The sequence below is a fragment of the Streptopelia decaocto genome (genome assembly GCF_964273445.1).
Source record: "Streptopelia decaocto genome assembly, chromosome: 1".
Lineage (NCBI taxonomy): Eukaryota > Metazoa > Chordata > Aves > Columbiformes > Columbidae > Streptopelia > Streptopelia decaocto.
The window spans coordinates 141,663,549-141,674,259 of NC_138663.1; positions in this window are offsets into that span (position 1 = coordinate 141,663,549).

Genomic DNA, 10,711 nt, shown 5'->3' on the forward strand with positions numbered 1-10,711 from the left:
AATGGGGTCGAAGGAAGGACAGCGTGCAAAGGTCTCGCTCTGTGACACCAGGGAGAGGAAGATGGTCAGGGATTTGGTCATGTGGATGTTTCCAAAGGCAATTTCAATTGTCTGGGACAGAGTCACTCCTTTGATGTAGCACACTGAAATATACAGACATATATTTCTCCAAATGTGTCAAAAAAGGAACAGTTTTCCCTCTTCTCCCTCCCTGACAGCAATTGCATAGCAATCATATGTTAGGCACTGCTCCAAACTTTTTGCTTACAGTTGATTTGAAGCCATGTGTATTAGATTTTCACACATTTGTAGACATGACAGATACCGTTGGTGGGGGGAACGTTTTAAACCAAAACCTTTATAATTAGAATAAGGAGGAGTGTACAGGCAGGCTTTCATTGCGTGTTGTGTGCTCTTCAAAGCCTGTAGTGACTCGGAGAAGGCATGTAACTTGCCTGAGATGGCACGGGTACTTGGCAAGGAAGGGGCTTGAGCCTCACATTGCTGGACAGAGGGATAGGAGGCTCACTGGGGCTGGCAAAGAGCTGAGACCACATGGTTTCTGATCTGGTTGGAATGAGGCTTCTTGTGTTCAACCCATGGTTCAGAGCTGCATTCCTAATTAGCAAGGTATTATATAACTTTTAACATTACCTATCCTATATACAATGCAAGACCAATATATTTGAAATCAAGGAAAAGTTTTAGTATCTCCCTAAATCTGGATCTTTGAGCCTTTCCTGAAATGTTAATTCATCATGGTTCTTATCATCCAGACCTGAACTCTCTCATATAAGGTAACGTAGCTCCTATCTGGGCAGTGAATCTCTAAAATCCTGTCCAAAGTAACACTGTTGGTGTTACTAGCCTCTTGTGATGAAATAAGCTCGTCTGCTCTATGAGTCTGTCATGGTGAATTGCACAGTGGCTTCTCTGCCTGGAATGGGAGAGAGGGTTTTTGTGGGAGAATGCTAAGAGAATTAAGAGCATGCAAGTTATTTTGTGTGAGCCTCAGATGCAGAGTGAGCACATCACTAAGCCCAAGTGAAAGTACATGTCCTCCCCGACATCCTGACTGTGTCATCTGGCATAGGCTTCATAGATCAGCAAATCCTTAATGAATGTGGCCAGAAGAGGGCTTTGAGGCACTGAAAAAGAGCCTGGGCTGACTCTCAAATGGAAAACATAAGCCACAATGTAATAGTTTTAGTGGTGGTTTGCTTTCTATAATAACTCCTGGGTAGTATTGTTTTGAAACCAAATATCACAAACACGACCGGATGAAGCTCTTTTACTTGGAGTTTATTTTAGAGTGAAATTCAGTTGATGACACAGATGTTGATAACTCTCAGGTTGGCTTAAGATTGTCCTTCAGAGGATTATTTTTCCCCTAAATATTCTCTTAAATCTGATTTTTTGTTTCTAAGTCACAAAAGGATCCAGAGAAGTAAACTTTACTGGGATAGAACAGTCCATCTCAAGCCAGTTCTTCCCGCAACATGGAAAATTTAGCAGACTCTGTGATCTGACAACAAGACCATGCTATGGCAGCCAGTTTTCCCTGGTTCAGCCATCCATTGAACATTTTGTCCTGCTTCTTCACTTGCTGTTCTCTCTCTCCCTTGGCCGGCTCTGAAAATAAACAAGTGCTTTACACCTGGTGCCCTCATGCCTGGTCCTCTGTATGAACCTGTGATTTTTTTAAAATATTTTTTTCTTCAGTTTGATATGGGGCTCTCTCCCTTTTCACTCTAAATCTCTGCTGTGGGTTGTTTGCGATGATTGGGACTAGTTACATGCAACACAGCAGTTCACTCTAAAGGATCTCACAAAAGAGCTTCCAGGTAGGACATGCCCGTTGGAGTTCAGCAAGTGAGATGCAGAGCAAAAAGTATCTGCAATGAAAGAACCATGACAAATTCACCTTGTTGTTTGTTTCTTTTTGTTTTGTGTTTTTTTTTTTTTTTTTTTGGTTGGTTGTTTTTTTCCCCTCCCTTCACCATCCTGCGCTCAATTCTTTCTACTCCTTTCTACCCTCTGGTTTTCCCTGGGCCAAGTGAGTCACACTTTCCAGTCCCGCCTGCCCTCTTTCTCTGCCTGAATCAGCTTCTCTCAGGGAATTGTTACTTGCTCCACTGGCAGCTATTTTTGTCTTTAGTTGTTTCTTCCTTTTAATGGGTTATTTGCTTTCTGCTCCACCTTTTTCATTTTTGCCTAATGTATTTGTATTTTTATTATTTGCTTCTGCTGTGTCTCATTTTTGCCTTTGCTGTGATCAATAAAAATAGAAAAAGAAAAGTTACTTCATGGAAAAAAGATAGTGTCTTAAACAGCTGATAAAAAAACTCAAGCTACAGTAACAAGCAGATATTGCAATTATTTTACATTGTTGTAAAATGTGTCCAGTATATGTATATCTTCCACTCCCAACAGTTTCATATCTACTGTTTGCAACATACTTTCTACACATCAGCAAATTTCTTCTTGATGTCCTGTTGTCCCAGTTCTTCTGTGCAACAAATATTGCTACAAGTAGATATTTTCATTTCTGACTGAAGCCATGACTTTTCATCCTGCCATGCCACACATCAGCTGTTTGGCCTTGGTGTTGTTACTCTGCCTTTCTGTACCTCTGTTTGTTTCTTTACACCTGAGCTGCCCTAATTTAAGAGGCAGCACCACCTGGGGAGAAAGGGATGGACAAACTGGATGAGCTGAGTGGTACTCCAAGTGCTGCTGCTACCAACGGTGATGTTGGGACATTTGTGACTTTCTGGTGTTGCAGCCCACTCTCTTTGCTAAAAGAGGTCTTGGTACCTTGTGAAGGCACCCAGAGGTGTCACACATCCCCACAGCTGCAGGCTTTGCTTCGCAGTTGCTTTGGGAGAGAGCAGGGCAAGGGTCTGGCCAGGGCACTGCCCTGCCATGTGTTTGGCAAGACTGAGGGCACTGTGGACCTTCAGTAAACAAACAATCAGATACTAGCCTGGTCTGGAATAAATTGCCCTTATTTCAAAGGAAAATATTGAGCCCATCAAGATTATCAGTTGAAGATGTTCCAGTGCTACAATACATCCGCGAACAGGAAGATGGAGCCCACGCAGTGTTTCCTGCCTGCAGGGGCAAGGTTTCAAAATGATCACCTTCGGAAGGAGGTGTTCCCTCCTACCTCCCTCTGGCTCAGCTTGCTGAGGCAGGGTGAGGGTAAAGCCTGAGGGTTTTTTGTTTGTTTTTGGCATTGATGTTCCAGTGCAGGAGGCACTGCGGATGCAGTGGGCAGGGTGATAAGTTGTTCAGTGTTTTTAACTTGTTGGTGCCAGCCACTGGGAACTGTATAGGTTAACTGCATTCAGGAGGGGGTAACGAAGCCAGAGGGGTGTTTGCTCTGAGATTTAAGTGTGCCGTCCTTGCTCACCATGTTAGGTAAGTGTGATGAATCCTGGCCTGTGCCACTGCTGAAAGGAGAAGAAAAGGGAGTATGATTCAGGTGGATCTGCTCACCTTTTAGGAAGATCCTGGAAACTTCTTCCATACTGGAGGTTATCATATCTACTGCATCCAGGTGATTATTTTACATCTGATATATCTCTGACAAAGGGGAGTACTTATTTTCCTTATTTTTATTTTTTTTCCCTCCTTTCCAGCCCCACCTCCCTTTAAATCAGGCTGCTGATTGTATGGGGCTTTCACGCTGACACTAGCCTCTCTGAAACTCATTCATTCTGACCTTTCTGACAGCAAAATCCCCCCTGAAATCCAGGCAGTTGCCAAGGAGAGGTGTTTGCCCTGTTTTACCTCCCAAAGGCTGGAGCTGTTTTTTGATTTTTCTATGGGGAATGGCCTCTCTCTTGCTTCCTATGCAGCCACTACACAGGCACCTGCTTGTCCAGGTTACCCTGTCATGCTAAGACATAAAAGGATTATGAGACGCAGCTTGACAGCTTGCGGCCATCCGTGCAGGAGGAGAACCTGACCCAATCAGGAAAGAAACCCTGCCGTGTTGTACTCCACATGTTTCTCTTTGCCCCTTTGTTGTACATCCGTTTCTCACTATTCTTGCTGTGAAACTTGCTTCAGCTTCTTCTAGACCCTTTTTTGGCAGCATTACGCCAGCCTGGGGTTTCCTGCCAGCCTCTTTGGCAGGGGAATGTCCCTGCCAGGGCTTACCCCGCCTGGGAAATTCCACCACGCAGAAAAAGTCCAGCGAGCCACGCTCATACCACCCTTCTCCTCCACCCTGCCATTTCCTCTCACATGTCACAACATTCCCTCACCGCCCCGGTTAACCAGGGCTGAAAGATAAGTGGTGTGTGACCCACTGCAATAAAAAGAGTCCTGTGGGTACTCAGCCTGGAGCTGTAATAAACTTGGGGAGGGTTGTTCAGGGCATCTATTGTGTGTGTGACCAGAAAGCAAGAGTAAGCAGGAGTTTTGTGAGGGAGGCGGGGGGGGGAAAAGTTTCCTCTCTGCTGTTTCTCTGTTTCATATCATTAAACCTCAGAGGAACTTTTCAGTCATTCACCATTCACTCAGATGTGGCCATAAGGGACGATCGGTTGCCAGTGGGGTGCAAAGAATTGGCTTGTTTTCCGCAGAGCTAATTCCAACTTCATTCCTCCGACATGAAGGTACACTATTACCATTTGATTCACTTTATTGCTTAAAGTCTGCAATTGATTGGAACAATATTGGCTTCTCATTTTTTTGACTTAAAACAGCATTGCAAGTGGCTTGTACTGTAACTTTTTGTGTGTATTTTGGGGTTGGGTATGGAAGAATGGCTGGCTTTTGGGAAGGTAATCGGTAATAACCAAGTGTGAAGAAACCACAATGAATGGTGGGATTTTTGAAAGCCCACAGTGGATTTAGGGACAAAATACCTCTAAATAGGTTAACTGTTTTGGGAAATTTTCTCTTTAAACAACCTGTTTTTTTCAGGGGAGGATATAGTGGCTTTCCAGAGGATGGATGGTTAGATTGATGAATGGATGGATGGGAAGATAAGCTCTGAGAGCACTGGATGGAAGAAACATTGTTGGTGAAAGAGAGTGTTTTACATAATTGTGATTACAGTTTTTTTCCTGGCAGCTCATCAGTAATTTTGGAATAGTAGAGCATCATCAGCATACAAGCCTGCCAGCTTCAACAGGATCAGAGTAAATTGTCATGGTGCAGTGTGAGACAACACAGGGAAATACTTATAAAAATAGGGGTCTATGCCTACTATCTTGTAATTTAGCAAAAGATCTGTGGGAATGAAAAGCAGTAAGTTTAATGAACTTGAAGTTCACTTTAAAATTTTTTATGCTAAGGGGTTTATTAAACCAAACCATAAACTTATTTTCATCATCTGGTGAGGGTTTCTCTGGCTTACCACACAAGGCTGATTATGCAGCACCCTGGTTCATTATCCGTGCCTGTATCTGGCAGGCAGGGAAGGCAGCTCAGCACTAAGCTTCTTGTAGGGCATGAAATGTGGTTTGGATTTTAGACCCCCAAAATCTGGGGGCATGTTTGTACCATGACATCATCAGAGACTTGTGTGTGGCTGGGGAGGAGTTGCTTGGAATTATTTCAGATGGAACCCATGACATTTCATCTGGGACATCATGACTTGCTTGGAGGCACATGGGGGTTAGAGAAAGGGTGATACCCAGGGCTCTCCCTCAGCCAGACAGGGTGCTCATCAGTCAGGGACAAATGTCACCTGAGGCCACTGGCAAGAAGGCACATATTTCTGCTCCAAATTAAACTCTAGTATCAGCTTGATTCCTGAGGCAAGTGATTTCTTTTTGTTGAGCTAGACCTTTTATCAACCTTCTTTACAGCAAGCCACGTGTTTCCCATTGCATTTCATGGCAGTGGATAGGAGGAGGGTGTGTGTGGGGAAGAAATGCCCTCTGGCTCTGGGTGCCAGTGGACAGGCAGCATCAAAATTTCCCTTCCCCCACCCTTGGGTTGTCCTGAGCATCAGGGTGGTGGGCACAGCCCCATCCTGCCCCTTGGCTCTGCCTCCTGCCACAGCCCAGATGGGCTGACCTGGTTTTGCTTCTCACTTCAGGCTTTTGGGGACAGCAAAACTAAATCCTGATGGTGCTGCTGAGAAAGCCCTGTGTGACTTTTCGTGTTCCCAGTCACAAGCTCCACATGCAAGGTGGAACGAAGAGCTGCCTTTACTCTTGCTTTCTTCTTAAGAAATTGGCAGGAAATTGGAAGGAAATGTAACCATCCAAGGGCTAGCTTCTGTGATGAGCGGCGTCCTGTTAGACAGGATGTGTCTGGCTTTGGTCGATGTCTTTTCCCAGCTGAGAACTGGAGGAGGGAGCCAAGGCCTGGGAACAGAGCTTTGTACTGTGCCCCACCAAATCAAAGGGTTCATTTTCAACTTCCTTGATGTTTTATGCTAACTCATGCATGATTTACGTATTATAATAAATTTGTCATTACTTTCATGGATTTCTTTCTAAATGTGCAGCATCTGGCTGTTATGTCTGCAGAAGCAAGAAAGAACATGGTAGTAGTATTCTTTCCGTTATATTAATATCCTTAATGCAGACATAGGGCATCTGTGGTTGAGTTACATGTGGCAGTAAATTCTGAACCATAGATGGAGTGATGCTGCCCACGTTGAAGATGACTGTACACATTTAACTGAAGACAAAAGCTGCCCTATTATATGCAACTCATCTCAAGCATCAGAAAAGTTTTGTACTGATGCTTGGAAGCAACCTATTGTTTTCCCTACCATAATAAAATTTTATGTGGCTGCCTTGGTTTAGGTGCTTTTTTAAATGAGAAAATTTCCTGTTTATTGAATTTTTGTCTGACTAATGGAGGACAGCTCTACAGCTGAGTCTCAGGACTTTCCCAAGATCAGACAGCCATGTGTTTAGAAAGCTGGGATTTCTCTGTGAATGGAAGTCTGAATTGAAGGCATTTAAACTCTATAAACTGGAAAACACAGTGAAATAAGATCAAGACATAAGATGAGGGAATTCACTCTAGTTGACATGGTACAAGTGTCTTCTACTGTGGTTGTCTTATTTCTGCCTGGGCTTTCCTGCACGTCAATCTGTGCAGCACTGAGCTGAGGATGAGCTCAGAGGCTGTGTAGGATTGTTCAAATTGATGCTGAGGCTTTGTGCAGGTGTTAATCCTGCTACACAACCACAGCATGGGTGATCTCCATGAGTGCTGCCAGTGTGCCTTGGATTTCTGGACTGGTCAACACAGTTAGATATGCTGTGTAGTAGATGTGACAGGTTTTCTGTGTCCAAGAAGTGGGTAAGTTTTCAAAATCTGCCTGGACAATGTTTTTGAGTGGAAAAACATGTGTTTGGGAAGCCTGGATGTCTGGCAACCTTAACCTTAGATAGGTTATCCATTACTACACATAAATGGAGACGCTAGAAAAGCAGGATTCTGGGTAGATTGCAGTTTGAAAAATTAAATTTTTCTGGGTTGATCTGACTGAGATAAAGCTGTTTTTCCTCTCATTCCTGTACTAAAGAGTTCAGTGGCAAGGCTGCATTGGGACAGCTCCACAGTCTGTGCTAGAAAGTGATTTTGTTTTACAGGTAGTTGAAGTGTTTTTTGTTTGTGGAAGGTAAGAAGACTGAAACAGAAGTCCACCAGAGCTGTGGCACCAGCATAGGCTTCTATATCTGACAGCAGAAAATAAAATTAATGCGGGCTTAGAATGACAATTTTTGGCCCAAGTTGGTCACCTGAGTTAAGAGGAAAAAGGTCCTCAACATGAGTCACAAGGAAAACCAATGTTCACCCCTTTAAACCTCCACTGAGAGTCCTGAACAGTGCTGAGAAACTGCACTAACTCCCTACCTAACATCAAAACAAGAAAAGTATTTCGAGGGAAGAACGTCCGCTATTTACCTCATCTATGTACACACAGTATCCTTAACAGGTGACATATGATGTTGCCCTTTGCTATGGGGAAATGGCCTTCTGCTCCCCGTTCACAGGCTGTGACATCAGCGGTTGCGTGTATTTCTCAGCCATGCATTCTTACTGCAAGGCATTAACGAACTAATGAGATATGTGAGCTTATGAGGAAAAATTACTAACTGGGGCAGTGAGTACATTGAGAGGAATGTCCACAAACTCTAGGTGTACATACAAGGGAACTGTTTACTTGTACAGAAATCAGATCTACTTAGCCAGCTTTGTAACACTTGCTGGGTTTGAGGTTTCTTTTCCTTCATACTGACTTCAGCTGCTTCATGTACACAGTGTGAAAGGATCTACTTAGGAGCAACCTACTTTTTTATTTATTCATTTATTTTTAAATATCAAACAACCTGCGAGTAAAAAAGCAGAATTGAGGGCTTTCTTTGGATCAAAAGAGCAAGCCCCAAAAGTTATATGTTAAATAAACAGTCTGAGTTTTCCTTTAATATGAAGAATTATACACGCCCCCTTTTGAAGTTCAGACTAATCCCAGAATGTCAGTCTTGGAGACCAACATCTGGGAAGAATGTAGCAATACAAGTGTAGCAAAGAGGGAAGAAACATTGAATCCTCTGTACTGGTTCTTGGAGGAAAAAAGTGTCATGGACTGTTTCCAACCTGCTGACGTGCAGTCTCCTAAACTGTATAAAGCAGACACAGGTATTGATTCCGAACTGCCTCTAGGAGTGCAATAGTTACTAAGCTTTTACCTCTGTTTTTCTTGATGCTATTCTACAAGGGGTTTGCATGCTGTGTGAAAATGCTGCTGGCGTCAGAGGAGTGGTTGCACAGCTCACACACCTTGACTTGCAGTCTGCAGCAGGAGGCTAATTACACCTGTTGGAGAATAAGGAGTATTTGACATCCATGCAGCAAATATTCACTTGCATTAAGCAACTGGATTGTAAATTACTATTTTTATTTCCAGTTTAAGAAATAGCACAAAAGTTCTACTGCTCCAGAAATGTGTTGCAAAAGCAAGTGCTTGTTACTAGTATTTTGTGCTCTGCCACTTTACCAAGAGGCTGACCCTTGCCCACACTTATGCCTAGGAGATGGCCTGAAGAGAGATGTTTATTCTGCTCCCACACCCACTGAACCATGGGCTGCTTGAGAGCTGGCACGCTCCTCACTTGTGCTTAGGAGGGACTGCGTGCCTGGCAGGGTGACTACGTGCAGCTCTACAGGGAAGGCAAAGCTCCACTTGCTGGCCTTGATTTACTTATTTATGTATGTATTTATTTAAAGCCTACATCTCCTAAAACATTCACACCAGTACATGCCCCAGGGACCAAGCAGTACAGGCATGCTGATACTGTAAAGGCTGGCCCTTTCCTTGCAACAGACCAGCCACATCCATGCAGGGTAATAAAACTTTGCCTTGGTCTCTTCTGAACCCCATGTGGGCCCTCCAGGGTGCATCTTCTGTTCATTGGGTTGGGTGTTTTACTTTCCAGCCGTTGCATGTGTGACCTGAAACTACAGCTTCAAGAGGATTTTCTGAGGGGGAGAGGATGTAGGATGCCTTTTTGGAGAGCAAGCTAGAGGGAGAAAACTGGCAGAGTCTTGCCCATGCTGCTTTAGGGAGCTGACCTGGAGCAAACCATGCCCAAAGGAGCTAGTTTCTTTCATCAGTGACCGAAGAACTGAGCTCACATAAGAGCACTGTTACCAATCCTGGTATCAGGACATGAGGGTAAATTGTTCAACCATATGGAGGTAGGGACTAGTTATAGTACATCAGGAATTAGATCGGCAGTGATCACTTACACACAAAGCTACAGGAGTTGGCACAGCATGTTGGGAGGGTGTACTTGCAAACATAAACAATTGTCTGCCCAAGCTTTGCAGCTCAGATTTTTCTGAGCTGAGAGTGCTCAACCTGTCTGCCTGGTATCCCCTCTGCTGCCTTACAATGTCAGACTCCCTCAGTCTGAGTTTGTGATAATGCTATTGAAATACTGTTCTCAGTACGAGAGTCCAGATAGGAGAGAAAATACCATGGTTCCAAATAGAAAGGGTGTTGGAAACATGGAAGTCTGTTTTAACAGAAAAACTCCAAAAGACTGAACAAGATTCTTGATTTTGCTTTGAATTAGTGCAGTAGCTCTACTGTTTCTGTGTAGAAAGGACACAGTTACTGGAGGCCTACTGCAGAGGGAAGCCCTGCACAGCAGGTCCAGCTCATCTTTGTGTTTGCTCTGATTAGGATAGCAAAAGGGAGACACATGACCTTGATTAGCCTAGCTGGTGGTGAAAGTCTAAGGTGTTGCGTTTTAGCCTCTCTGACTTTTGCAACAAGACAGCTACCCAGGAAGTGCAAGCTTTGAGAGAACAGGGTTTTTGTTGTAGTTGCTCTTAACTGAGTTTTCAGATCCCTTCAAAGTAACTCATGGCTGTGCAGAAGTCACACTCTCAACATCTGTTTTGGTTAATCAAGTATGTCGGCATAACCTAAACCAAGGGTGATTAGCTTTAATTCCACAATACTTGTCTAGGTTGTGCTCTGAAGAGAGGGAAGGAACAGAGTTTTGGAAACAAAACACATTTTCTTATTTTTGCAGTGATCCGAGATTCCAAGACAATCACATTTCACTGTCTCCAGAGGGAAATAAGAAAATTTTCAGGATAAATGTTGTTAATATTGGCCACTAGTTGGCATTATTGATACATCCCAGTACATGGAGGTGGTGCAATAAAAACCCGGCAAGGCAGCGCTCCAGGAGCTGCAGCATCCTCCTCT